The 25,868-nt window shown below is 43.9% G+C and overlaps 1 protein-coding gene across 2 annotated transcripts in view; it reads left to right on the top strand.

Annotated features, from left to right (window-relative positions):
- Positions 1 to 193: 193 nt before the first annotated feature.
- Positions 194 to 25,868, top strand: part of LOC308065162 (rho GTPase-activating protein 8-like) — a 128,543-nt gene continuing 102,868 nt past the window's right edge. For both annotated transcript variants that reach the window (XM_080390805.1, XM_080390806.1), the window contains exon 1: positions 194 to 25,868. This exon is cut by the window's right edge and continues 13,350 nt beyond it. The gene's annotated coding sequence lies outside the window, so the exon portion shown is untranslated.

Genomic DNA, 25,868 nt, shown 5'->3' with positions numbered 1-25,868 from the left:
AATTCAACTTACTTGTTTCCTAAATAAATAAAAATATGGCTTCTTGGTGGAAATCTTCATTGTATATTTATGTTATTAAAGAAATACAATAATGCATATACTGTCATTTATGTACTGATACTTAGGGAGTGTGAACCTTGCAGCTCTTCTCATCCTGAGCGCTCCCAGCTCTTTGATTCTCTCTCAGTAACATGGTGGTGTAAGAGCTGTCTCAGTGATTTTATAGAGGATTGATGCACATAGATATTAAGGTGAAGTAGAAATCTTGATGCATGCTAGATTTTTGATCAGATGGTTTTACGGTGAAGAAAGAGCTACTTCAGGTCACTCCATTCTAAGCGTCTCCTCTGGAGGAATGAGTTGGTAACTCCTGAGCTGCTCAGCAGACAGGTTGTCAGTTCAGTCTGGCAGTGCCTGGCACTTAGCTCAGATGCTCAAGGAGTTTGTAGCTTTGCTCTGCACTGGCACTGCTGACCCAAACATTTGCCGAACTTCCCCAGGCTTTGATTACATTTCTAGGCTCAAAGCCCCACTTCTGATGCGTTATTTCTTTTGGCCTCACTACTTGATCTTTTGGAAAGTGTTAGCTCTATCTTTTGCTACTGCCTTACTTCACTGCTAGGTATTTCAGCTTCTGGATGGATGTGCAGGCTCCCCATAACACAGAGGTTTGAGAACCTCAGAAGCAAGCTGAAGAAGGAGACCCATAAGTGAAGCAGGTGTTTGGTGTCTGTTTTGCTTCTTTGTATTTGGCATGTTCAGCTGTGCAGCCTTCCCTACAGGTGAGCACTTATGTTAGGTCATACTTAAAATTTTGTTTCTTTTACACAGAGATAAATAATTGCTTCTATGTGCCACGAGTCTCAAACCTAACAGCCAGGGAGTGCACCTGGATGGGACCATCTGATGAAGGGCACAGTCAGCACGGAGCGACTTCACACCAGTTGGCAGAAACGCAGGTGCAGCAAAACATACCCTCAGTGAGAGAAACTCTGGTGCCTGGGGGAGGGAATGGGATCTTTGAGGTCCAATGAATGGAACTGCTTAGGATGCAGGTACCTAACTAGCCCTCTGGATGTGCAGCTAAAAGTTGCAGGTTATCAGGCCACCCGTTTGGCCGCTCCCTGGCCGTGGCACTGCCTGTACCATCCTGCAGGATCGCACTGAGGTGCGCTCAGGACCGCTTCACTCCTGGTGGAGCTGAGTGGGTTGGCAGCCTGCTCACGTCTGAGGTGCAGCAGGTTCCTACCAACTGGTTGGTGCTACCAGTGGGTGTTTGCCCACCCTCTCCTAGCTGGGGACATGATGAACCTGTAGTCTCAAGGCAGGTTTGGTGCCACATTTGGCCCTGTGCAAAGCACAGAAGAGAGAGGAGGTCTCACTGAAACAGGCTCTGATATATGACAGGATTGGTGATTTCCAAAAGTGTCCTAAAGTCGTACAAGCCCCCATTGCTGGCACCCTCAGTCTCCGACCTCGTTCCTTCTGACTGCTACTGTTTGCCCAATTATTACTTAGGTTGGAGAAAAAGAATATCTGCAGTTTTGTTCTAAGGACACAGTGCAGGGAAGGGGGAGATAGATCAAAACCCCTACAAGAAAATTTAAAAAATACGGTGGATCAAGGCCTCAGCACACTTTCTTCCCTTAGGGAATATTATAAGCGTCATAAGCTTACTTAATTACTGGGGAATATTCAAGCACACTTTCAAGTGAGAGTAGAAAGGCACTGCTGGGACCCTCCCCACCTGAGCTTTTGCACAGTCAGTGCCCTCTCCTATGTTAGGAGACCTTGGGTCCCCTGGTATGCTGGCAATGAACTAACCTCTCCCACCTAGCACGGATAGAGCTAGTGAATGAAAATCCTCCTGTAGCTGGTTTAGAAGGTTATTTGAGGATTGGGTTCAAGACTCTGACTGCTGAAGAGGAGTACTCCTAACAGGCACCTCAGATAACCTCAAAGAGGAGCAGGGTTTAGGAAATAGTCTTGTCTTTAGTGCTTCCTCTTGCCCAAGGCAGGCAGCCTGGTGTAACGGCTGGTTCTTGGACGCTTTGCCTTCTCACATGCACTGCGGGGGAAAGCAGCTACCCTGGAGCATTGTAGCACTGCAGCCCAGCGCTCCTGATCTGCCTTTACATATCTAATTCTTCAAGTGGGCTCTTTGGGGTCAGAGCTCTAGCAGCAGAAAGATCTTCTGTAGGCTTTTCTCAGCAGCACAGACTCTTCAGAAGATACAGACCAAGGCCCATTCACCAGGACCGCTTTGGAAAAAGGCAGAAAAGCAAAGCCCAGCCCAGCCCTATCACCAAAACTGTGATTACCAGCTGTGATAGGGTTGAATGAGTTGTTAAGAAAATTGGGTTCAGACCTGTTGGGATTCATTGCTACTTGTTAGGTATTGGATGTTCTGTGAGTGCTGCTGAGCTGAAGTAAAAGGCTTGTACTTACTCTCTGTAGGATGAAGAGGCTCTCAACTGGCTTCAGTTAAAGTAAGTTTTTTTTAGATGATAAAAATAAATTTATTATTTAAAGGTGATGCTGCAGGGGGACAAACTGATCTCTGCTCTTGCTGTGGTTTAGGGCTTGCTGAACTAAACTTGCCCCTGCTAGCAAATGTGGTATTCACAAAAGTGTTCTGTCTGCTATGCTAAAGCTCTGCTACTGGGGTAAGGACTAAAGGAGGAGCAAATGCATTCTGACTGTAAGGGTTCAAGCTGCAGTTTCAGGGCTATTTTTTAATTAAAGAAAACTTTATAAACTCAGCAGGCTGGCTATGAAGAGCCTGAAACCCTGAAGTCACATTTAAGTTCCCTACTGCAACGGTGATAGCGTAGCATCTTGTCTCCCCCTCGAAGTTTGTATTAAAGTACACAGGCAGATAAGACTGTAAATTGAAAAACCGTGTGTCGTGTTTTACCTGATTCCTGTGAAACCCAGCATGTCCTTTGTCCTCAGAGATGAAGTTTCTCACCAACTCATTCCCCAAGAAGTGGCATGGCTGGGGGCACTACGTTCTCTGCGGGAAGATGCAGGTGGAGCTGGGCTCTAGCTTTGAGCTTCTGGGCAGGTCTGGTTTGTAGCTGCACTGTCACGTGTGTGAGTGTGCAAGGTGCAGAGGGGCATAGTAAGAGGTGGCCCTGGGAGGACAGATCGTGTGAGTGATGCTGAGCCAGGTGTGTGCAGGCAATCGAAGCCAAGTGTCCGGTGACTTTAAATGCTGCACAGATGTGACACTACCCTAATTTGTGATCCTTCTCCTAGTAATCCCAATGCAGACAAGTCAGGGACGCAGTGGTCTTAGAGACAAATCACAGAGTCATTACAAATGAAAATTGTGTATCAAAAAGACTAGTGCAAGTCCTTGCCAAAATATATTTAGGAAGCGATGGCTTTCTGCTTTCAAATGCTGCTATATGGTAGTGTCCCAGTGCACCAGTGTTACTAAAGCTTTGTCCTTAAGGGGACATTCTCAGTACGCCAGTTATTCCACTCCACCCTTCCTTTGTTATGATAAACTGTGGCATTAGAGTGTATCCTCATCCAAAAATCAAAAGCTCTCTGCTCTTTCCCTAGTTGGGACAGGTTCCAAAACCCTATGAGGGATAATACAGAGCAACAGATAGCACTTAAATCTCCTATCATCTGGCACTGCTGGGTGAATGTTATGCAAGCAAAAGGAACTGGGAGACTAACCTAATGAACAGCTGCTGAGCTCTGTGGAGAAGAAATACAGCTCCCTGGAGCACAACTGGGAACAACGGAATAATTGGCTGCAAATAATGCTGCCCAAATAGAGGGCTTTTTTTCATAGAAGTGGGGAAAATTACTTTCCATTATTCAATTAGCTCCTGGCAAGCTTGTTTTGATAGTGCTTTTGACTAAAATAAACGTGCTTGCTGATATCATCTGAACCACTAAGCTGTGGTGATAGAAGAGCTATGGGCCACCTTCTTCTAAGGCCACCACACAGACATGAGAGTGTATGAAAATGCCTGCGCTCTCTCTGAAGTTCTGGTTAGAGGTGTATGGATTGCCCCTTTACTAGGATAATATGCTGTAAGAACATCTTGGAAATAAAGATGTCAGAAAGCTCTTAGTGTGATTTTTGAGCTCTGGTCTGCAGAGGTGTGACTGTTGTTCCAGAGCTTTTCTCAAAGTATCAAAATTTGGAGGCAGGGAGCAGAAACCCAAATATCAATGGAGCTCGCAGTGCTGCAAATAACATATGCAGCCATTTTAATAATACATAAATCCTTGCCACCATGCTCTCCGGGAGAATAAAATGCTTGGTTTACAATTGAAGTCTCGTTTGTACCTTTCCACAAAGGAAGAAATACTCTTCTAAGGGGAATAAATACGTATTTGCCTTGAAGAGCCTTCTCACATCACTTTCTCTTCACATGGTGTGGTAGTAACAGCAGCAGATTGCTGTGCTCAGTGGTTTGCAAGTTCCTAAACTCCTTCCTGTGCAAAGAGAGGAGACGGTGCCTGGGGCTGGAAAAGCAGGACAGCATCTCAAGCTGGGTGTAGAGTGAAAGGTGCCAAGAAAGGAGCTGGGCCATTGTGCCCCTAAAATCCAACTCAGGTTAGAGCTGCTCAAGGCAGAGTGTCTTAACTGGCAGCAGGCTTCAGACCACCTGATGGGTTTTGGGCTGCCGTGGCTCAGTTGCCAGCCCACCCTTCCCAGGAGGGTGATGCAGAGGAGAACTGCCAGGGAACAGCTGCTGGGGCATCCAAGGTGACTCCAGCTCCCTCTGTACACCCTGAAGGACCTCAGGCTTCTGCCTGTTTTCTGACATTAGCAACAGATTAGGGATTTCTGAGGGATGGAGATTACACCAAATAATCGAACCTCCCAAGCTATTGAGAGAAGTAGTCCGAATGTTTTGTGTGGTCCCAGGATACTGCAAACAAGCAGACACCAAGTTTCCCGCATGCTGTGTGTTGGCCTAACTGCTTCATCAAAACCAATGGTTAGATGTGACTGGTTTCATCAGACTTAGAATCAGGCTGATGTGTTTTATCCCTGAAATGCTCTACCTGGCTTGCAGTTGCTGCTTACTCCTCTGTGTCACCCTCAGAAGTTGCGTTTTGGGGTGATCAGCAGAAAGGAACTAGCTTTGACCTAGTATCTCAATGCCACAATTACGCTGGCATTTTAATATTCTTCAGGCAGGTAACTTGACTAGTAATTAAATAATGAAAATGGCCTATTCTTTCACAAATGGTGCACCCCTCAGGTCTTGTGTTGCATAATTGGATTAGCAAATTGGCTGCTGCCCTGCCTATAGCAGGATTGCCTACCTGAGGAGCTGCCAGGATGCTCTGCCAAAGCCCGGGGAGAGAGGGAAGGGAAAACTGGGTGTGTGAAGACCCGTGGAACTGCTGGGCTAATAACCCTGCCAGAAGTTTATTGCTAGTTGCCTTTGTAACATGAGGTGTCAGAGGCTAAGCTTGCATTTCTATTACTAAGGGTCTGCATCAGCATTTTCACCTTAAGATTGCTAACTCTTCCAGAATGTATTTATTTCCTAATTATTTTAGGATGAAATATTTTTTCCCTTGCAAAAGCAAATAGTCTTAGGCAGAGATTTAGCTAGATTTCAAAATACATTCCCTTTATAAATCCTAACCCTCTGAACCCTGCATTTGAAAATCAGGATTTGAAGGGAATTCTTAGGGCACTGTTGTCTTTACAGTGAAGTCTTGGGATCAGATTGCTGGGCTGGAACTAAGAGACTGGAATGGCTTAATTCCATGTCCCCCACAGGCATTTTGCATAGGTTTACATCATTTAATAGCTCCACACCTCTTCAGAACATGGGGATAATGTTCTTACCTGTCTTCCTCACATTTTAAATTGTGGAGTGGATTGTCTGTCGTGTGAAGGTTTCATGGTAAAGCATGCACAACAAGAGGAGAGGACAGTGTACCGGAGAATGACTGAATGTAAATTAGCAATGCAACCATAATTTTTGTGTATGTAACTTTGTTGCCATCGTATTATTTTAACGTAGCTGCATCACTGATTTAGGCCGATACATGCTAATTAATTCTTATTTATGATCCATTCCCTATCTATCCGCATGCCTTGTTTGGCTTTCTTCCTCAACAACAATCTTCACAGATACATTTTCAATGACTCCAGGCTCTGTTTCTTTAGCTGACGTTACTTCTTTTATACTCTGTGTGCTTTAAGCACTTCAAGGGTTTTTTTCCTTCAGTCCATGTTACTTTGTTCTTATCAATGTCAAGCTTCCTGTTGCTCATTACTCTAAATAGTTTAGGTCCCTCTGAAATTCCTCGTGTTTTGTCCTGAATATACTCAGTAAACCCCAGGAGCAAATATCTGCTTCATGCTTCATCCATCTTTTCCAATCAAAAAACTGGAAAGCATTAGGCTTGATTTTCAGAGAGGAAGATTTATCTTCCCACTTGCAGTAGTTTTGTGGAAAATTGAGATCATAATGTTCTGTTCATGATCACTCAAACTCTTTTTTCCCAGATACAGATGTAAAGGTTGCGAGTTTGTAAGCCTTTGGATCATACCCTCAGGCTTACGTTAAAATACAGGTGTGGTACTTGTGCTCTCCGGTTCTCTACAACAGTGCCTGTCTTTCATAAATACTCAGTTTGCTGTGAATTACTAAGCTACTTCATTCTTAAACCCCATGGGTATGCAGTCATCTGGGATGGTAACACGCTGCAGGAAGCTGGCGAAGTTGGCCACCTCTTGGGGTATACACAGGCAACCTCTTTACACAGTAAGATAGAGCAGTAAAAGTAGAAATGGAAATGCTGCACCTAAAAATTGGAAGCAGAGTGTCAAGTGGGTGCTAAAGCGGACAAAAGGTGCAAAAAATTTAAAGGCAAAACTGAACTGACTTCAAATGCAGCCAGGATCTTGCCCCACATCTGCTTAGGAATGACCCTGTTCTTAAACCTTGTTCAAGCCTGCCTGGGGGAGGAGGGTGAACAGAAATTGTTTAGAAGAAAAAATGGTACACAGCTCTGAATAGAGAATTTTGTAAGGCTTGTGAGGGGATGAATTTGTCAGAGTAAGGGTGGAAAATATTTTCAGTTTCACTGGTTCAATTGAAATACTGATTTGTCATACAAATGTTCCCAATCTTTGGCAAAATGGGCTTTTAAAATTATTTTTACCTGCTTTTTGTGTCACCCACTGGAGTGAAGAGTGGTGACAGTCAAGTACATTGTACTGCTAGCAAACCAGTACTCAAATGGATAAAAGCTTTCTGAAGAAAACTCCAAATTTCCACGGCACTTGACTGAGAGGAGGAAGAAAGGACTGTGTTGCACAAACATTCCTGCAAGTCCCCAGCTGCTGCTGTGCACCACGAGGGGGAAGGTGATCAGCTGCACTCTCCAGGATATGATGAACACTGTCGAGAAAAACAAGGTTGGTATGTTAGTTATTTTCTGGATTCACTTCTTTCCTCCTTGGGTCAAACACTAAGGACTCCAGGCACAAAGTGGCACTTGGGTGCCAAGACCCATTTGAAGTTTTCTCTGTCAGATCCAGACACAGCTGAACATATCTGTGGCAGTGCTAGTCCCCCTGCCTCCTCTTTTTCTTTGACTGCCTATAAACGAGTAATTGCTGATTATTTAGAAACAGCTCTAATATTTTTAAATCGGTCTTGCATGGGTCAAGCCCTGGAAGGTACTGTAGGTGCATCCACAGTGCATGGATGCATCCAGATACTTCCACTGAGGTTGTCCACGGAGCATCAGGGAGCCTTCTGTAATCAGAGACTGCAAGCATCCAGCACAGCTCAGAATCTGGCCCTGTCAGTCTGGAATTAGCAAATGATAAAGAAACAGTAAAACTGATGCTACACTTTGCAGGGAAAGAGACTGCACATTGGTCCCTCCTGTTTGCATGTGCAGGCTCAAAGGACCATGCACGTGGTTACTGTGCAGATTCAAGTGAATCCAGCTTTCCATCAGCATGAATCGCTTAATGATTTGCTCACACCGAAGACATAATTTGATATTCTACCTTTTGCATCTTCCAAAAGTTGTTCCTTAAATGCTATGTGTAGGTGGGGGTTCTTGGCTGGTAATGCTGTGGTTGAAATGTTTCACAGCAGATGTATCCATCTTGGTTCAGGTTGTAGTAGTATTCAAATATAGCACCAAGTCACTGCTAAACAGTCTCAAGTATACAAAGATAGGAGTTTTCTTTTTCCTTACTCCTGAAACTGTCATATATTTTCCTCTTACTGGTCAAGTAGAGTTCATGGATTTATGTGTGTGGTGGGTGGATTTTTTTACTTGTTTGTTTTTACCCAGAGGACGCTTTAAATCAAACCCAAAGCCTTGCTTTTCTGCTCTTGGTACACGCTAGGGTTATCCCTCCGTCTTTTCTAATACAGATGACTATACTGTTCTTATTTCCTTTGTTGCACAGTAACCCTGCCAGCTAGCTCATTGGGACACTGTGACAGAAGCTGATGACTGGTTCCATGTGAGGAGCTGCTCCCTCAGCAGTGTGCCTGTGGCTGGGCTGCTTGTTTAAGAAGGGAGACATAACTGTAAACAGGCCTGACTCACAATGCCTATGCCGCTTGCTCTTTCCGCCGGAATTCCTTTTTTCCGTCATTAATCTAGCTGCTGTTGCCGTTCTGACCAATCCTGTTGATGCTACAAGCTACAAAGACACCACAATAATGTGGTTGGGGATCAGGATCTGTTTCTTGGGCTCCTTTTTGCATGGGCAAGAAGCCTGTGGATGAGGGAGATGAAGATGGCAAGGAGATGCACCCAGAGCTGAGCATCTCCTTGGAGGTACTTCTGTTGCAGCCTGGCTTGCAGAAGACAATTTCACATCTCATATGGTCAAAAGTGGTGAAGAACTTCCTTCAGCAATACCACATCCTCTTCTCCAGACTACAGCATGTGTAAAACTACACGGAGTAAGGAGTCTACTCAGCATAAATGCTTCCCTTTCCAGCAGAGGCTTTTCAGGAGGGCCCCGCAGTGCAAGGTTTGCTCAAGTCACTGCCACAAGCCGTTTTCCCGGTGCAGGAGTCCAAAGGCAGTTCCCAGACGGGAGATCCTGCCTCACAACTGGCTGGGTAGCAGTCAGTCTTCAGACTAAGGTTTCCTACTGTCTATTTCTGCAGGGTTTCTATGGCCTCACCTCTGTGATTCCTCGGGTGAGCAGTGATGTCAAGCTTACACCATTTCCTATTGGGATGAAAGGGTCCTGCAGGTCCACTTCTTTACCTCTCTCCATGTGCTCTCCAGGCCAAAATGCCTAGTTTATAGCATACAGATCAAATAAATCCACATTCCTGCCTCCAGATGCTGGCCCTCAGAAAATCAACATATTCAAAATGTTCATTTATTACTGACAGTGGCAGTGCTAATGCCTTCTAGGCAGTGGGCCCCTTCCTTGCTGGAGGTTTGTGGTGGAAGTTGTGTGCTCCCTGGTCCGGGGTGCAGGTCCTCTTCTGGGATGTCTTTTCCGCTGCAGAGTGGTGTGGTGCTGGGTTTGATGCCAGCACCTGTGCTTAGCACCACAGGGGGAAAATACTCACAAAAATGTTAGTGGGAGTTGTACAGTTTTGTGAGGATGGGTCCTACTGCCCCTAAAGAAGAGCTGCCCCCATTATTGATTCCATCAGCTCAGTCCTGAGCCTCGCTTATCAAGAAACATGGTTCTTCTGTGCAACTCTTAAGATCACTTATCAATAGGCATCACCGCTTCTCTGCAGGCTCAGAGGTATCGCAGCTCCCTTTAGGTGCTTCCTGGTTTTGCAGTAGATCAGAGTTTGAACGGTATTACCGTGTTACTATCCAAACTGGCCACTGGATTGCACCATTGCTCCAAATAAATCTGAAAGCAATGCAGCATCTGAGAGCAGAGGAGCCAGCTCTGTATATAAAACGCCTTTTCTGTTCTCACTTTCCAAAGTCCCTCTGAGAGACCAGCAGCAAATTACGAGCTTGCTACAAGAAAATCAGCCTCAGATCAAACTTGTGTCTTCATTTGCAGGCTGACACAGCAAAGGCTGGGAAACACAACAGCCTCAGCACCCCTTGATCACCTCGGGCCCTGGCTCCCGCGGTGTACTTGGCCATGCACAGTCTGGCGAAGCACTGGGCAAGAGCTGCTGCATGGTGATTTAGAGGAACACATCTTGTGGTGAAGGTGAGAAGACTGATCAACTTGGAGAACTAACTGCTCTTTTGAAAGACCCTGATGAGAGGAAGAAACAGCAGGGGTCAGGACAGAAAGGTAGAGTCCAGGCTGCCCAACACAGCCGTCACAGCAGGGCCATCCCCAGAGACATGGAGAGCTGGGATGTGGAAGGCCCTTTTGATGAACTGCATAAAACAGTTCTTGCAATATCCGTCTTGCTTCCACCCTGCCTGTCACCTCTCTAACCCCAGGCATGCCTGGAGTTGCCAGTGCCTTCCCCATACCACAGCCCAGGAGCCAGCAGTCTGAGACACAGGCACCGCCACAGGGCTGCTGAGGCTCTGTAACTAAAACATCCATTTCTACAGAGAGATCAGATGACGCTCTATAGATTTGGACCAGGGCCTTCATGTGTAGCTCCTCTGCCTCAGGCACTCTGCAAGGCTGGGACCTCTATCGTTGATGTTTAGGTCCACCAATGGGTCTCCTCTGGAGGGGCTTCCCCCTTCCCCAAACCTGACCTGCCACAGCTTGTGCTTGTGTTGGGGGTTTCTGGTCATCCAGTTAGACCCTCTTTAGCCTTGGCTTGGTATTCAGTTGTCGTAAGTCTCTAGTGGACCATGACTCTGTTGTGACTGGCAGCTACAGTTGTTGCATGTGCTGCCCATCACCTCAAAGCCAGGGTTTAGGCATTTCTCCGGCATGTGCCAGGTGACCAGGGAAGGCCCTGCAGGCTCCTGCACAGGTCCCCAGCAGAGCCAATGGGCAGGTTACAGAGAGGCACAGAGGGGCTGGCAGGGGGTTGAGGGCTGAGGGCCAGGGTCTCCCCAGCAAGGCAGTCCCTCGTTCCTTCCCATGTGAGAGGTTTTTAGGATGCAAAATACTGTTAATAAGCTCCCGGGCACCTTTCCTCTGAGAGGCAGCCTCCCCTGATCTCCCTGGGTTCAAATGGCACACTTTTCCTCTAAAGTGGTAAAGCAAAAAGGTAGGTTTGGCTTTCAGCGATGAGATAGTCGACTTCTCCATTTCATGCATCTTTACGTGAAACACGTAGTTCTTTATCTACTAATTGTGTATGTGAGACCCCTGGGCTTTATTGTGCTTTCTGCCTGGAGAAGCATTTCAGCCAAGTGCCTAGTCCTGTTCCTTTCTGTTGCCGGTGCCACAGCTGTGCCCTCTGTGCTTCTGGATGTCTGGGCTGGACTTTTTGTATCTTCCCATCTCACCTGTGCCCGCTTACACCTCACAGCTCAACACAGAATATTATCTGTTTCCTCTGGTGACACTGCTCCTCTCATGAGTATTAACTTGATTGCTTGTATCTAAATCTGTGGTATTAACTCTGTGAACCTTTTTGACAATGAGATCGCCATCAAAGACTCTGTTATGCTGACCAAAACTTTAATGCTGAGGAAAACCTTAGCACTATAGGAAAAAATTCTTCACCGAGAGGGTTGTCAAGCATTGGAACAGGCTGCCTGGGGAAATGGTTGAGTCACCATTGCTGAAGGTAGTTAAAAGAGGTGCAAATGTGATGTTTAGGGACACGGTTTAGTGGTGGAATTGGCAATGCTGGGTTAACGGTTGGACTCAACGATCTTAATGGTCTTTTCTAACTTAAACAATTCTATGATCTGTGATTGATGAGCCACCTTGCTGACTTTTCTGAGAAGTGAGAAAGATATAAGGCTGCTTGCACACAATCAGTACAGCTGTGGGAGCAGAAGAGGTGGCACTGAAAACAGAAGAGCTTTGGTTTGCCTCGGGTGGTGCAGTGGGCCAACACAGCTAAGGGACACCCATTCCCAGAGCATGCAAGAAGGGGAGTGACTATCATTGCATCTGGTTGTTTAGCTCGTGTATAGCTGGTCTTAAGGCAAGGCAGACTTCAAAACAAATTCAGACTGAGGTGCTTAACTCATGTCTAGCAAGACATATTAATTGCTTCATCACCGTGCCCCAAGATCTCGAATAAATTAAAAAAGAACTCTAATGAAAGTTAGCAGGATACTAGTATGTACAGAGAATCCAAGAATGGTTATCTGTACAATATACTCCAGCATTTTAAGAAGTAATGTGCATTTATTTTGCTGAAAACCAGATATATTGTGCAAATGTGAAAGTTAAGATTTGCGGTCATTGTTGAGTTGTAATTTAAGGTGCCCTTAGGAAATGGTGAGTTCAAAAAGAATCTATATCTTCAAAACAAATCCTCAGCGTAGGGAGGAAGTACCCTAGCTTTGAATGTTGCCAAATATTTGTGATTGTTTGAGACTATTTGATATAACTACTCGGTCATTTTCAGGGATGCTTTGGATGATTCAATTGGGCTTGCAAGAAGGCTTGACAGTTTGGTTTTGATAAAAGCTCTATGCTGCTATTCCTGACTATGATACAAAAAAAATGTCTACAATATTTGTCTGATGAATGACTGAATTTAATACGTATCTTACAGGATGAGATAATGGGTTTTGTGGTTTTATTTATATGCCATTAGTGTAGTAACATATGAAAGTGCAGAGTAGCTGTTTTGTTTTGCACACTTAGCTTAAAACCAAAGCTACAGTTAACTGGCTGATGTTGTTGGATCAACGTATTTTTTATACCAGGAAGGTGATTATTGTGCTCAGTTTTTTAAAAATCTTTAGGTATGAGGAGAAGGAAGGTATAGGTAAAGGCAAGGGCAGGTGTAGCTCTGTGCTTCCATTTTACAGTATTTAGAGATAACCTGGGACAGCACTCTTGCAACCTAGGCACACTGTCATATTAACAGTGTCCTTTGGGATTTTCTGTTATTCCTCTTAAGTAACCAGCAAAAATGACCCAGAAGATCAAGGGCTTCTCCAAGGCCATAAAAAGAACCTATCTAAATTGATGATTGAACAGATTGTTTCATAGTCCAGTGAACACACAGTCCTCCAGGCTCAGGCACGAAGCGGGGAGCTGGGGGACATGAATGAGACCCTGAGGTGAAAACCTGAGGGTTCTTGTAAGGGTACTGCAAGGAGCTCCCATCAGTGGAGAAAGCCTAATTCCTAGAAAACCATAGACTGATCCTCTACTCCTTTGGAAGAACTTCATTTTTCTAGCTGTGCTGAAGGCTCACATCAAAGTAGCACAAGGCAGCTGCATCAGGCAGGACCAGAAGATGCTTCTGAGAGCTCCACAGGTTTGTGGTGCCCAGGCACCTTGGCTGGCAGGCTGACAGAGCCCACGCTGAGCATTGCTTGCACAGTTTCTGCCCTCGGTACCAAGCAAAATGGTCCAAACTTTAAGTGGCACATTCACTTGGCATACAGCCTTTTCAGGCTCTTTTCTGCTCTGTGCCACACAAGGACAAGTAGGAAGAGCACAATAAGAAGCTTTCACAAATCGCTTTCACCAGGTGGAGTGACAGAGCTCAACACGGTTGTCATTTCAGGAGGGGACATCACAGTTCTTCCCAATGAAGGCCTTCCTCTGCCAGGAGGACAGACTGACCTCTTGCAACCATAAGTGACAATGCCCCGTGGTATCTCAGGGCAAGGTTTTCTCTCTTTGGAGGATACAGAGGTGGCTCTGAGTCCTCCTGGAGAAGGAGCATTGGAGTCAGGGCACAGGACTGCAGGTTTTTGCTTGTCTGGGAGACTGAACACAGCCCTTTTTGAAAAGGATGGAGCCCAGTCCCAAGGAGATGCAGTGATATCACCACTTGGAAAGACGCTTGGTGAAGAGGTAAGCAAAGCCAACGCTTTGGAATCCTGGGTGTCTGGGAGAAGAATATGAGGAGCAGGATCTTGAGCCCTGCGACAAAATGCCTCCCAAACTCTGGCTGTTGGCCAAGGCCCATGGCAAGGACCACTGCTGACAGAAGAGCTTTACAGGGGTTGCTTTTCCTTGAAAGAGCAAAAGCAGGCCAGTTCACCCCATGTCTGCCACCCAGCTGGGGCTCTTGGCTCAGTGCAGCCTAGCAGCCCTCTGCAGAGTGGCCTTGGAGGTCATGCAAGGGCCTCTACCCTTGGTTCTTTGAAGGACCACTCAGTCACGTCTAGTTCAGCTTGACCCAAATGTCTCTGGTTGATCCAGATCTTTCTTGTGTGGGTGCACTCAAGCTGCATAAAAGGGAATCAGCCCTTGCTAAGCATACAGACCACAGCTTCCACTTGGTCCCTGCCTGCTGCTTCCTTCAGAGGCCTAACCAAGCTACAGAGAAGACAGTCCAGCCAAGGCTCCAGATTATCTTCTGCCCAGCTCCTTTCAAAGCTCCAGTGATCATCAGTCTCCTGTGCCAGGCTACCCAGAGAGCCCTGCTCAGTATGGTCACAGACTGGATGGGCACAAAGGCAGTGCTGGCCAAAGAAGGGTGGCAACAGTGACAATGTCCTGGCAGGAAGAGAGGTCTTTGCCAATACAGCAAGCTAAAAAAGCAGCAGAGGGTTCCTGCATGGGTGCAGGAACAAGCCAGGACTTAAGAACTGGTTGATTCTTCAGCATGTCATCAGTTTGGGGGTTGTGGCTGTAAGAAAGAGCTCTTGGGCAATTCTTAGGCATAAATGGGAGTCTCTGGTCAATAGGTTTCTCTTTGCCTCAAAGGTTCCTCTCAGAAGCAGGTTCCTTAGCTCTTGAATACCATGTCTACCCTCTGTTGTGGATGGGCCCTTGAGGAGGACCATCCCTGAAAGAAGCGTTGTCAAAGAAGCCCATGGACAGTCCATTTGGTTGGAATTTCCCACCATCTACACTTAAAAAGAAAGTGAACCATGATGCACCTCCTACCTCCTACACTTTCAAAAGAGATGGCTCTGTTTTAGTTGAACTTCCATTTGTTTCTTCTGGAGAACCAAATCCCTGGTTTGTTTTGTGTGCCTTCAGACCGTGGTCTGGGAAATGCACCCAGTTCTTGGGTAGAGGTGCTATGAAGACAAAGTTACTAGAACAAGGCTGGCTTTTATCTGGGGGATAGTTTGGTGTCATCGTTGGCATCAGCATGTGTAGTGTCCATGTCCGCCCCGCCCCCACCCCTACCCCCCCATGAAAACATTATAACTCTCCACAGGCGTTTTCTCATTCTTGTATCTCTCTTCTCTCGAGCCCAGTGCTGCAACCAAATCAGCCAGGAGGAATCCAGCAGAAGAGGGAGTTCACTGTGCCTGCACAGTCACAACTGAGTTGGGATTTTCTCAGTTAGTAACAAAGTCAAGGAGACAGGCATGGGGCAGCCTCCCATGTCAGCAAAAATAATTGTCTATGAAAAGGTTATAAAGTCCTTTCCAAGGTAATGGCCATTTCTTGTTGCCCAGTAACTTACAGTCTTCTCGTTCTGCATGATTTTTTTTTTAATTTTTTATTGCATTTCTCCCATGTTTGCACACACACATATACTGGAAAATTTTCTGTTAGGATCCCCATGCCCTAGTATTGTCACTGTATGGCAGTTTAAGGCATTGCCCCATCCTGCTCTCCTCCTTACCTCTCTGCTGATCTCAGAACCCTCCAAGATATTCAGCAAAGGCAATACGGGTCTCTCCTGTTCTTCTTCTCAGGCCTGTAGTCAGTAATATGAAGGAACATACGCTCTTGTAGTCAGTCCAGAGCTTGTTCTAAATTAAATAGGCTCAAGCAACTGAGATGTGAATATATTCCCTGCTAAAAGACACGGGCATGGGGAGAACGAGGTGGAAGAGGGGGAAAACAGACCACTGTTTTAACAACTTCCTAAAATAATCATAGCAGGATTTATCAGACTTGCTTTACCTGTTTTCAGCCCTCTGTAGTTCAACAGTGCAGCATGTCCAGTTGTGAGGTCTGTAGGGCCAGATGAAAACTGCCACAGCCACGGGATGCAAATTGCTGAACTAACATAAAATTCCTCTACTGGTCACATTTGTTTTAAAAGTAATTATAAACCAATAAGCAATAGCAAGGTGAAGCCAGGATTGTTCATCTTTTTACACCTAGCATAAGTCTCTGCATCATGTGTGTTGGTGAACCTGATAGAAACGTGATCGATGCTTGACCCAGACTGTATTTTTGTGGTTAAATGATCTGGTCATACGATGGACTGGCATTAGGCTGTGTGGAATCCTGTGGTCCCACAAAAGCCACTTTACTTTGTACTTCCAAGGGAATTTGCTACAGGGTTTTTCTAGAAAGCACTTAGAAAAATACTTCTAATTACAAGCCCTTGCTGTATGCTGGATTAATTAATAGCTTGAGTGATGCGATGGGATTTCTTTAACCTTGTGAACTAGAGAAAAGGGCTTGTAACAAACAAGGACTGTGGTGTTTAGTCCATGACCTTTCAAGGAAAGCATAGCAGGAACATCAAATTGCACTCCCTTTGATAAACTTTGTGCAGCTAGATATCAGAAATGCAAAAAGGGACAGAATATCAAGTGGAAGTAAGGCATGTGAAAGCCTTGGAGTAGGAACACACTGTGAACTCAAAGCTATGCACATAAGATCAGACTTTAAGTTGAGATTTTCAAAGAGACTGAAAAAGAGCAGTGTGGCAGTATTGCTTCTGCATCTGCATCTGGAGCAGAGTAACTCACTCTCAGGTGGGTTTTTTCTGAGATTTCTAATCTGCAGGGATTTGGTCTCATCTCTCTGCTTCCACTGAGCATTAACAGAGAGGAGAAATGTATGGGTATAGCCAGCAGAATATTTTATTTTCTTTTTACAAACACAAAGACTGGAGGCAGAAACTAGTCAGTGTCTAATTGTTGAATATGAAGGAGGAACAAGACGTGAAATGTGTTTTCTCATGTCTTTTGTCTTCAGAGCCTTCTAAATGTCTTTTGCTTTAATGAAGGGCTTAGCTCTGTTTCCTTCTCTAGGAATCTGACAGACAAATCATTTGGGTTCTCAGCAGTACTGGGTCAAAGCTCTTCAAACTCATTATCTGGTTTTTAAGTCAGAGGAAACACCTTTTTTTATTGTAGATTCAGTGTGTTATATCTGGCAGTGGCTGTGGGTAGTGGGTAGTACTATGAAAGGCTTTGTAAAAACAGAACTGGCTGTTAATTAGGAGAAGGATGTATGTCTGTCCGCATTTTGTTCCAGGCAAGAACACCAGCTGCAGACAGATGTAAATTCTGGGAATAGTTTCTCCAACCACATTTCCCCAAAGCATCCTCCTCTCACCCTGCCTCGAAACACCCTCGAGGAAAAGCTTTCTCTCAACTAGAAAGTATTCTCCCTCAAGAGCACCCAGTGTATTATTTTGTAGGTGGAGTGCGGACCTCTATAAAGCTACTTCCAAAAGCGTGACCGAGGATTCTCTGCAGAGAACCTTTGGTATTTGCCACTGCTTTTTGTTCCCCAGATGCCAAGGGTCTGTTGGTTTCAAAATAGGAAATCCTTTCGCTACTGTGCACTTTTTGTAATACTTGCAAAGTGGCACTGAGGTATGGGGATGTGCAAAGGGATCTAGAGAGGGTGAAATGACAGAGCAAATCACTCAGTTCCCCACCCTCCCACTGGGACTAGCTGCAAGAAGTGGTACAGAAATTAATTCTGCAGGCTTCAAACAGTCTCCCACGTAAATAGAAGGTCTGAAATTAAGTTTCTTTAAAGAAAAAAGTTCCCCCTCATCCCATGAATCTGAGCCAATGAGCAAAGATGTCAATACCTTGCTAATTAGCAACACCAATTAAAACTGTATAGCCCGGCCATATTCCTAACCCAACTCAAGAAAGTCAGTGGATGAATTCTACTTTTTTCTCTACCTCCTCCCTATTTTAACCTAAGACATAATTAAGTTGTAAAAATTTGGAAGAGAGAAAGGAAGAGATACATTTTAGTTATGTAGTTAGTTGTATGCAAACCAACAAGAGTTAAACCATGGCAAAAGGTCACTAGCTGACTCCCATTAATAAATGAAGATCAAAGCCATAGAGACATGGTACTTAGGAACTACTTACTTGAGGTATGAATCTAGTCATCTTCTTGCATTGCTTACACCCTACGTAAACATAGTAAAGCCCTTTTACTTTGTTTTGGTTTTTTTGTTTTGTCTTTGTTTTTTGTTTTTTTTTTTTTTTAAAGCAAACCCATGGTGGGGCAGGAGCTCATACGGTATCGCAAAAGCATTGAAGTTAGATGCTTATTCTGCACAGATGGTCTGGATGCTCAGTGGAAGAGAAGGAGCAATTCAGAGCCACAGCCTAACTTAGGTGGTCGATCCTGCATATCATTTCTAACTGCACAGGGATCCCACAGAGCCCACCACAATCTCTTGGGGTACCTATTGCCCTCCTTCGCCTTGTTGCTCTGCTGCAGAAAGCTTATCCTTCAGGAATGACCTTCAAAGACCTTAGACTGTTTCTGGCAACATCCCTGTCTTGCAAAAGCGCAGCTATTAATGGAGTAGGATGCTGACTGAGAGGAAGGGGAGAAGAATGCCGATGCTCTACACCTGGGGCCCAAATCATACCTTGTGTAGGTCCTTGTTGAAAACAAGCAACAGTGCTGATGGGGATAGACAAGGGATGAACTGAATCCTATGATCACATTACCTCCGTGTTCCTCCTCATCAGTAACAACTATGAAAAGGAAACCCAGCTTGATTCATGGATCCTAGTACTGTTTAACCTACTTCCCTGAAAGTCACAGACAGTGCTTTAAAACTGTTTTGGATAGAAATAGAATTATATGTTCCTTAAAGTATAAGACCCAGCCTGGGACTTTCCCAGTGGTTCCACCCCAACAAGTCAGATATGGGAATCGATTGTGCCTTAGAGAGCTGAAAATGAGAATCCACTGATCCATTCATCTAGTAGGATTGCCCTCAAGTCTACAGGCTATTTCTCACCCCTGCTGTACGCATACTGACTTCCATAAAGCTATTGTGCAATGATCACTTGCTTTTTAAATGAATTGGTCAAAATGTCTGCATTACTTTAGCTTAGCGCTGATTCTGCTTTCTAGGGTTAATCCATCCTTAATTGGAAACTTTGCATTAAGTCATTCTAACATGGCATAAAAAGTGAAACTGCTGAATAGTGTTAAGGAATCCAGGGGAGACCTACAAAAACCAGGAGTAGTAGTTGTATACATTTTTGCTGTCTGTGAGAAATAAACTAAATCAGAAAAATAATTTCTTTGGAAAGAGAGGGGCAAATTCAGGGCATTTCTGACTAGCTGTCCACAAAGGCCTGATATAGTTAGTTCCTCCTGAAGTGAATGGGGTGTCTCCAGTAATCTGAATGCAACCCTTCGCATCTAAAGGATGGAAGGCATGAAGTCCTCAGACTGCTTTCTGTGTGCCCTCGTAGGTGAATCTGCCGGTATTCCGCGTTTAGTATCCCCAAGTTACGGTTGTGCCAGCACAAAAGGAGACAGTGCTGAAAGGAAAGGGAGCTAAGCTATGCAGTGCTTTACTTGGTCCCTTCTTCAGCGTGCAGGAGAATACATTTAGCAATTTGTTTAATGCTGGTGGCTGTTGAGAGGTGGGAGAAAGTGTTGTTGCTACTGTTTTTTTACCAAAGCTACCTGATTACAGACTAAATTTTCAGCACACTTGCATACCTAGGCATGGACTGACCAGGGCAGGAGACAGCTGGAAAGAACTTCCATTTGCTCTCCCCTCATATTTTGTTCTGCTCACTCACTTGTACTTTATCCTATGCTCCTCTACCATATCCTATGCTCCATGCAAAAAAGTACACATTACCTGTATGACCTCTCCTGCCCTGGTCCAGATACCTCCTAGGCCACGCTGTCATCCGCTAGCATGGGCAAGCGAGCATTGGGTGCTGGCAATAAGAAAAAAATAATTTATTTTAACTTCTCAGTCCTTGAGCTCATGATGCTGAAAGTCATTTAGTAGCCTAAAAAGTTTAGGGACAACTGAGGCAAGTTGGCATGGTGTCAGAATGCTGCACTCTGCTTCAGGTTGTTGATAAGCAGATGTAAATGCCACAGCCTCTTCCCAAATGCTGCCTCCACCTCGAGCCTCGTTGCAGTCACCTGCGCGTGGTGTCCTTGGGCAATAGCAGGACATCCTTGGGAACCATGATTTCTTCTTGGTGCTTCTCCATAAAGCCACACATCTCCTCAAAATCTTTCTACATGACCTGCTTTATTGCAAAAATCTCTCTAAGAAATCAGCAGGCCAAAATAAGCCATAATTACTGAAAACAGATGTTTTCTAAAAAGCTATTTGAAGACCAAAACTGGAATCACCTTTGGGACAAGAGAGTTACAGCAGCTAACCTCCAAGACATTTTATTTTATTTGCTTCCATTGGTCTTCTTTTTGTTATTTCTTACTTTTGGCCTCTTGTTCACAATCTAATTTGAGACATTTTAGGGCAGAGTATGCCTGTGTATGAGGGCTACTGTTTCCCACGTAGCTTGTTTCTGCTCAGAGCCTCTCCCATACCATTCTCTTCTTCCCTTCTCTTGCAAGGACCCTTTTTCCCTCTTCCAAGCTTTCTAATGAATTACAATTATTCTTCACTCTCTTTTTAAGTTTTGGATTTTGGTTGTTGTTCCTCTTACCCCTGGACCTTAGTACTAAAATTAGCTAGGTTTCACCAGTAAACCTAGGTGCTGGACATCACCTGATGCTTCAGGATGGAGAGGATATGGCATTCAATAGCTACCGTGTTAAGCAAAAAACTGTTACCCATTTGAGTGTTATGCCTCATACTATATTTGGATGAGTAATACCAAGCGCCCATGCATACCACACCCTCTGAAGAGCTTTGCCCTTGTTCTCAGGCTCTAGCTGCAGACGTGACTTTGAGATGCACACTGCCACGCGGCTCTGCACTGACTCGCTGACTTCCAGCTACAGAGCAATGCCATGGTATTTCTACACTGTTAAATGATGATGCCTGGTGCCCTGTGCCCTGAGCTTGCTGTTGCTTGTCTCTGAGCATTCATCTGCACAAAATAAAAAGCATTCTTTAAAGACAAAATAACACTGTCAAGAAGGGACAATGTTGGAGACAGACTACAGGGAGGGAGAGATATTATCAAAGCTTGATTCCCTTTTGGATTCTCTCCTGCTACGTGCTTCACAGTGCTTCCTCCTGCCCTTTACACATTTGGCAGCGAAGTACCATGTGTTGGGATTATCTTTCTGTAAGGCCATCTCTTGTGTACAGACATTTTTGAATCGATAGAAGACGCTGTAAAAATGGCTTAGTGACTTCTGACAATGACTGGGAAGGGGAAATTATTTTCTGTCGGTCTTACATTATGTGTCAAGAAACAGCCACAAAGAACTTGCTGACAATCCATCACTTGGAGGATTGTAGTGGTTTGTCAATTTTTTTTTTGTCAGTGTGAATTCTGCGGTATGGGAGGAAGAAGCAAACTGAAATTTCTATCCAGAGAAGAGAAGAGCAACAATCTCATTTCAATCGTCCAAACTGTATCAGACTAATGTGGTGCAAGAGACCTGTTTTTCCTTTGGTCTCTCTACTGAGCTGGCTCCAGTAGCTGTTGGTTGTGGTTCTCCTGGTGTAGATTACAGCCTTCTAGAACTGGATTGATGCCAAAAGAGGTTATATTAAATGTGTTTTAATTATCCAGTTGATACCACACTGATTACTTTCATAGCCTCTGAGCCAAAGCTCTCAGATGCTATAGTTGACTTGACTTTTGGAGGCAAGGCAAGTGAATATTATGTGTGGAAACAATAAATTGATTTACCAGCCAATACAGCTTTCTGTCCAGAGCTGTTAGGCTCCTCCAAATGGTCAGATGAATCATCAGAAATGCAGGAAATGTGGCATTTGCCAGCTAAGGTTAGCCTTTGAGAAAGCATAAGCAGCAACAAAAATGAGGTCAAACCTTAATTTTCACTAGCATTGGACTACGTTTCTCTGTTAAGAATAAAAAGTAAATTGACATGTTAAGCTGGGAGGATTTTTCACAAAAACTACAGAATTAAGTCCCCAGCTTGATTCTAAATGGAAAGTACATTATCTGTAAGAAAAAAGAATATTTTATGCATTTCTTCAGTAATGAACCAGGGCATGTAATGATGGAAGTTTTTTAAAAAAATGGTTTTCATCCTGTGCTGATTCTCTTGAAACCAGAAAGATTTAAATAGCTGCTATCCACAGGAAAAAAATCCCATCCTTTGGTGTTCATGCAAAGAAGTATGCAAGAAGCCAAGGCCAGAGATGAAACTTGGAAAACTTTGTCCTTTACGCCATTAATTCATTTTACACCTAAGTAGTACTAATAACAAGTCAATGCTAACATGACTGTACAAGAGTCTACTCAAAGGATGAGACTCCAGGGTTCCCTGACTGCAGGGACACATTCCTGTTATTTTCTAAATGGTAGACTTAGTTGTGATGTCTACATTGAAGCATAGCAATGTTTTGGGTTGTGTCTTTTGTAAAGAAATATTTATCTCTTCTAATATGTTTCTTCTTCTCCAGAAAGTCTTAAGCTGTATCTCCCTTTCATCACCAAAGCATGAAAGATGCTTTCACCTTCTGTCTCTAGTTACACTTCTCTCATTTCACCTTTAAAGAGCAAAAAAATATTCCTCTTTCAAAACCATAGAATCATAGAATCGTTTAGATTGGTGAAGACCTTTAAGATCATCAGGTCCAACTGTGTTCAGATCTTTATTGGGCAGTCCTTTGCCCTTGGTAATCTCTCTGTCCCCTGAAAGAAAATGTTTAAACCCTCTAATTTGAAATGGATGTGATAAAATATCTGTGCTCAGCTTGTGGGAAGCACAAAGATAAATATATACTCTGCAATATTGGCCTTTACCACATATCAACTGCAGAACAGAGCACATAAATTGCAAAGCAGGGAATGTCTCAAGACAGGAAAGTAGCAAAGATTCTCTAAACAACTTTGATAATTATTTTATCTTACCCCTGAAAGAGAAAGAAAGAAAGAAACCAACTGCACAAATATGCTGGTGAATTCAAAAGCACCTTTGCAGCAGCAAGGGAAGCCGCACGAGTTCATGTTGTAACAAAGGGGATGTTGCCAATTTCATCTTTCCACCTTGAAAGAATAATTTTAAAACTGTCAAGGCATGTGCAGATATTCAACTTCTTCGGTCTAAATAATGGATTTCAGTAAGATCATAAATGCTTTTTTTTTTTGTATGTGCATTACTGTGGAGCTTCTCCTTTGGGGTACGCAACACTTGGCTGGTGGTGAGTGAAGAAAGTGCTCATTTCCCTAATCACTGTGGAGCACTAAGGGCAGCCCAAAGCTGCTACAGAACTGAAAAGAACAGCAAGAGGAATAGCCTATTGTTGTCACTCATGCAAGTTTTTTACTTTCAAGAGACACATTTGTGACTGTACTTCTAAACAGCTTTTCTATAGGTTGTAGGGTTCTTTGCTGTTGTGTCTCCTATGTCCCCTACATAAGGGTTAGCTATACAAATAGCACAGGCTCAGTTCTTATTATCCTTAAATCAAAGTCATGTAGACCAGAATAAAAATTTTCCTGGTTCAAAGTGCACACTTTTTTCTAACAAAATTCTGATTTTAGCTGTATTTTATGTTAATTTATGCCGGACCAGGACAAACTGTGCAAAACCATGGCTAACTCACATCAGCTGAACCAAAATAAACTTGGTTTCAAGCAAAATAAGCACCCAGGCAGCTTTTTGCACAGGATTGACTGAATCTGTTTAAAATCATACATCTTGATAGCCTGCATTTAAATGAGATACTTAAGAGTGAAAGGCCTGAGCCTGAGGTGGGCTCTGGATTTCACTGCAGCGTCTGGGCCTGACTACAGGCAGGAAAGCTAAAAATGCAACAGCAAAAAAAAAAAAAAAAATGGGAAGAAAATTAAGACAGAGAGGTCCAGGTTACATATTTATAAACTAGGTAGTTATTATAGTTTAATTTAAATGATTTTTTGTTCCTATTAGTGTTTTCTGTATATTCCTGTCTTGCAACTAAACAGTGCTTCCTTCCCGCTCCTCCAAGGTTGTTTTTTTCCCTCTTCTGAAGCCACAGTGCCTGTGACCTTGCATTCAGGAAATACCAGCTGAGCCTTTTTAGCCTCAGTGTAAATGGCTGAATTCAGTGCTGTTAAATTTTTTCAGCTTTGTTTTACAAGATTTATAGACATTGAAATGTTACAGCGTATTTAAACACTGAGATCAGTTCAATTGTCCTTATCTTCTTATTTAATAAATACAGTGTTAACTCTGCTTTGTCAGGTTGGGGTATGTGAATGCACATGCGTGAGAGGAAATTCAATGAGCTGCAGTGCTGAGAGCAGCAGATTATTTTTTGCTCTTCTCAAAGCAAACAGCTGTGATTACAGTTCATACAGACAAACCAAAAAAAAAAAAAAAAAAAAGGGGGGGGGGGAGCAGTAAAGGCTCTTAACGCATGTCAGACTCTGAATTTCCAGTTTCTGCTTTGACATCTGACATGGACAGAATTGTGTGGTATTTTTCAGTTTGTGTGTTGGACTTTGAGCAACACTCACAGCCACAGTGATGCTCTCTGTGTGCTAATGATTGTCAGCAGCTCAAAATAATAACTTTACATTCACCTAGTGGATCTTGCACAGAGGCAGATTTACTGAAGATAAAAATCTGTCTCTAAATGCTAAAGCAAAATTTTGTGTATTGAAATAATCTCAGACATCATTTGATAATGTTGTATGAATTGACAGAAAGAATCTTCAATTAATGTGCAAGTTTTGATTCTGAAATAGATAATAGTGACACAGAACAAACTGCATTTTCAAGGCACTAAAAAACCCTTTTAGAATTCTAGAATTCTGGATGGTGAATTTTAGATCTTGAGATGTAAGGTGCAGTACAAACGTTGTTATTACTTCTTTATTTTTATTAATGCTATATGGTTGTATGAGGAATGCTGTTAAAAAATGAAGATCTGGTTGAATTCCAGGGCTTACCTGGATGTTCAGGACTATGCAGTAAAACCTTTTATTCCCATTCCTGGAAATGCATGTATTAGCTTCCTAATTCAGTTTTGGAGTTGCTTCCTCATGCATTAGCTTAACAGCTGATTGACACTTCTGTTTTTACTGGCCCATTGTAGCAAAAGCTGCATGTAGTGTATTTTATTTGATTACCCCGGAGGCCAAGATTTGCTTGACTTCTGCTTTCATCTGCCTTTGTTTAGTATAAAGCAAAACTGAGCTTAGGCCAGCAAGATGCCAGTGAAGGCTATTTAATCTGGGCCACCCCTTGCCAGCAAAGGCTATTTAATTTTGAGCAATGCTTTCTACCTTGCAGCACCGAGGCCACCTGCCACATGCTGAAATGAGACGCAGACAGTCTGGATGACACAACAATGCTCTTTTTCAGAGATTGTTACTCCAACGTTAGGGCAAGACTTCAGCAACATTACAGCAGTCCCTCTATTACTGTCTTCTGCAGTCGCTCTATAAGAACGGGGGTAAGCACAGCACGAGGGGTGCCACCTCTCTCCATCCCGCTACAGGGAAAGGAGGTTCCCTTGCAGCATTCTACTTGGATCCAACAGTGTCTCCTTTAACCGTGTGGTGGTGGTGAAACACTAGAGCCAAGAGCCAGGCAGTGCCAGCAGACAACAGAACGGGAAAGCAGGAGCCCACAACCAACCCACAGCTCCTGCTCAGTTTTCTCTCTTTTCATGCTACCTGGCTGCTGCTCAAACTCCCCTATTCTCTTCACACTTATTTCTCCAGAGTTCCCCCGCCCCCCCCCCCCTTTTTTTTTTTGCCTTGATTTGCATATACCACTTCAC

Source organism: Falco punctatus, assembly GCF_963210335.1.
Source record: "Falco punctatus genome assembly, chromosome: 6".
Classification (NCBI taxonomy): domain Eukaryota; kingdom Metazoa; phylum Chordata; class Aves; order Falconiformes; family Falconidae; genus Falco; species Falco punctatus.
Note: the sequence above shows the minus strand (reverse complement) of the source record. Positions and strands in the feature narration are given on the sequence as shown.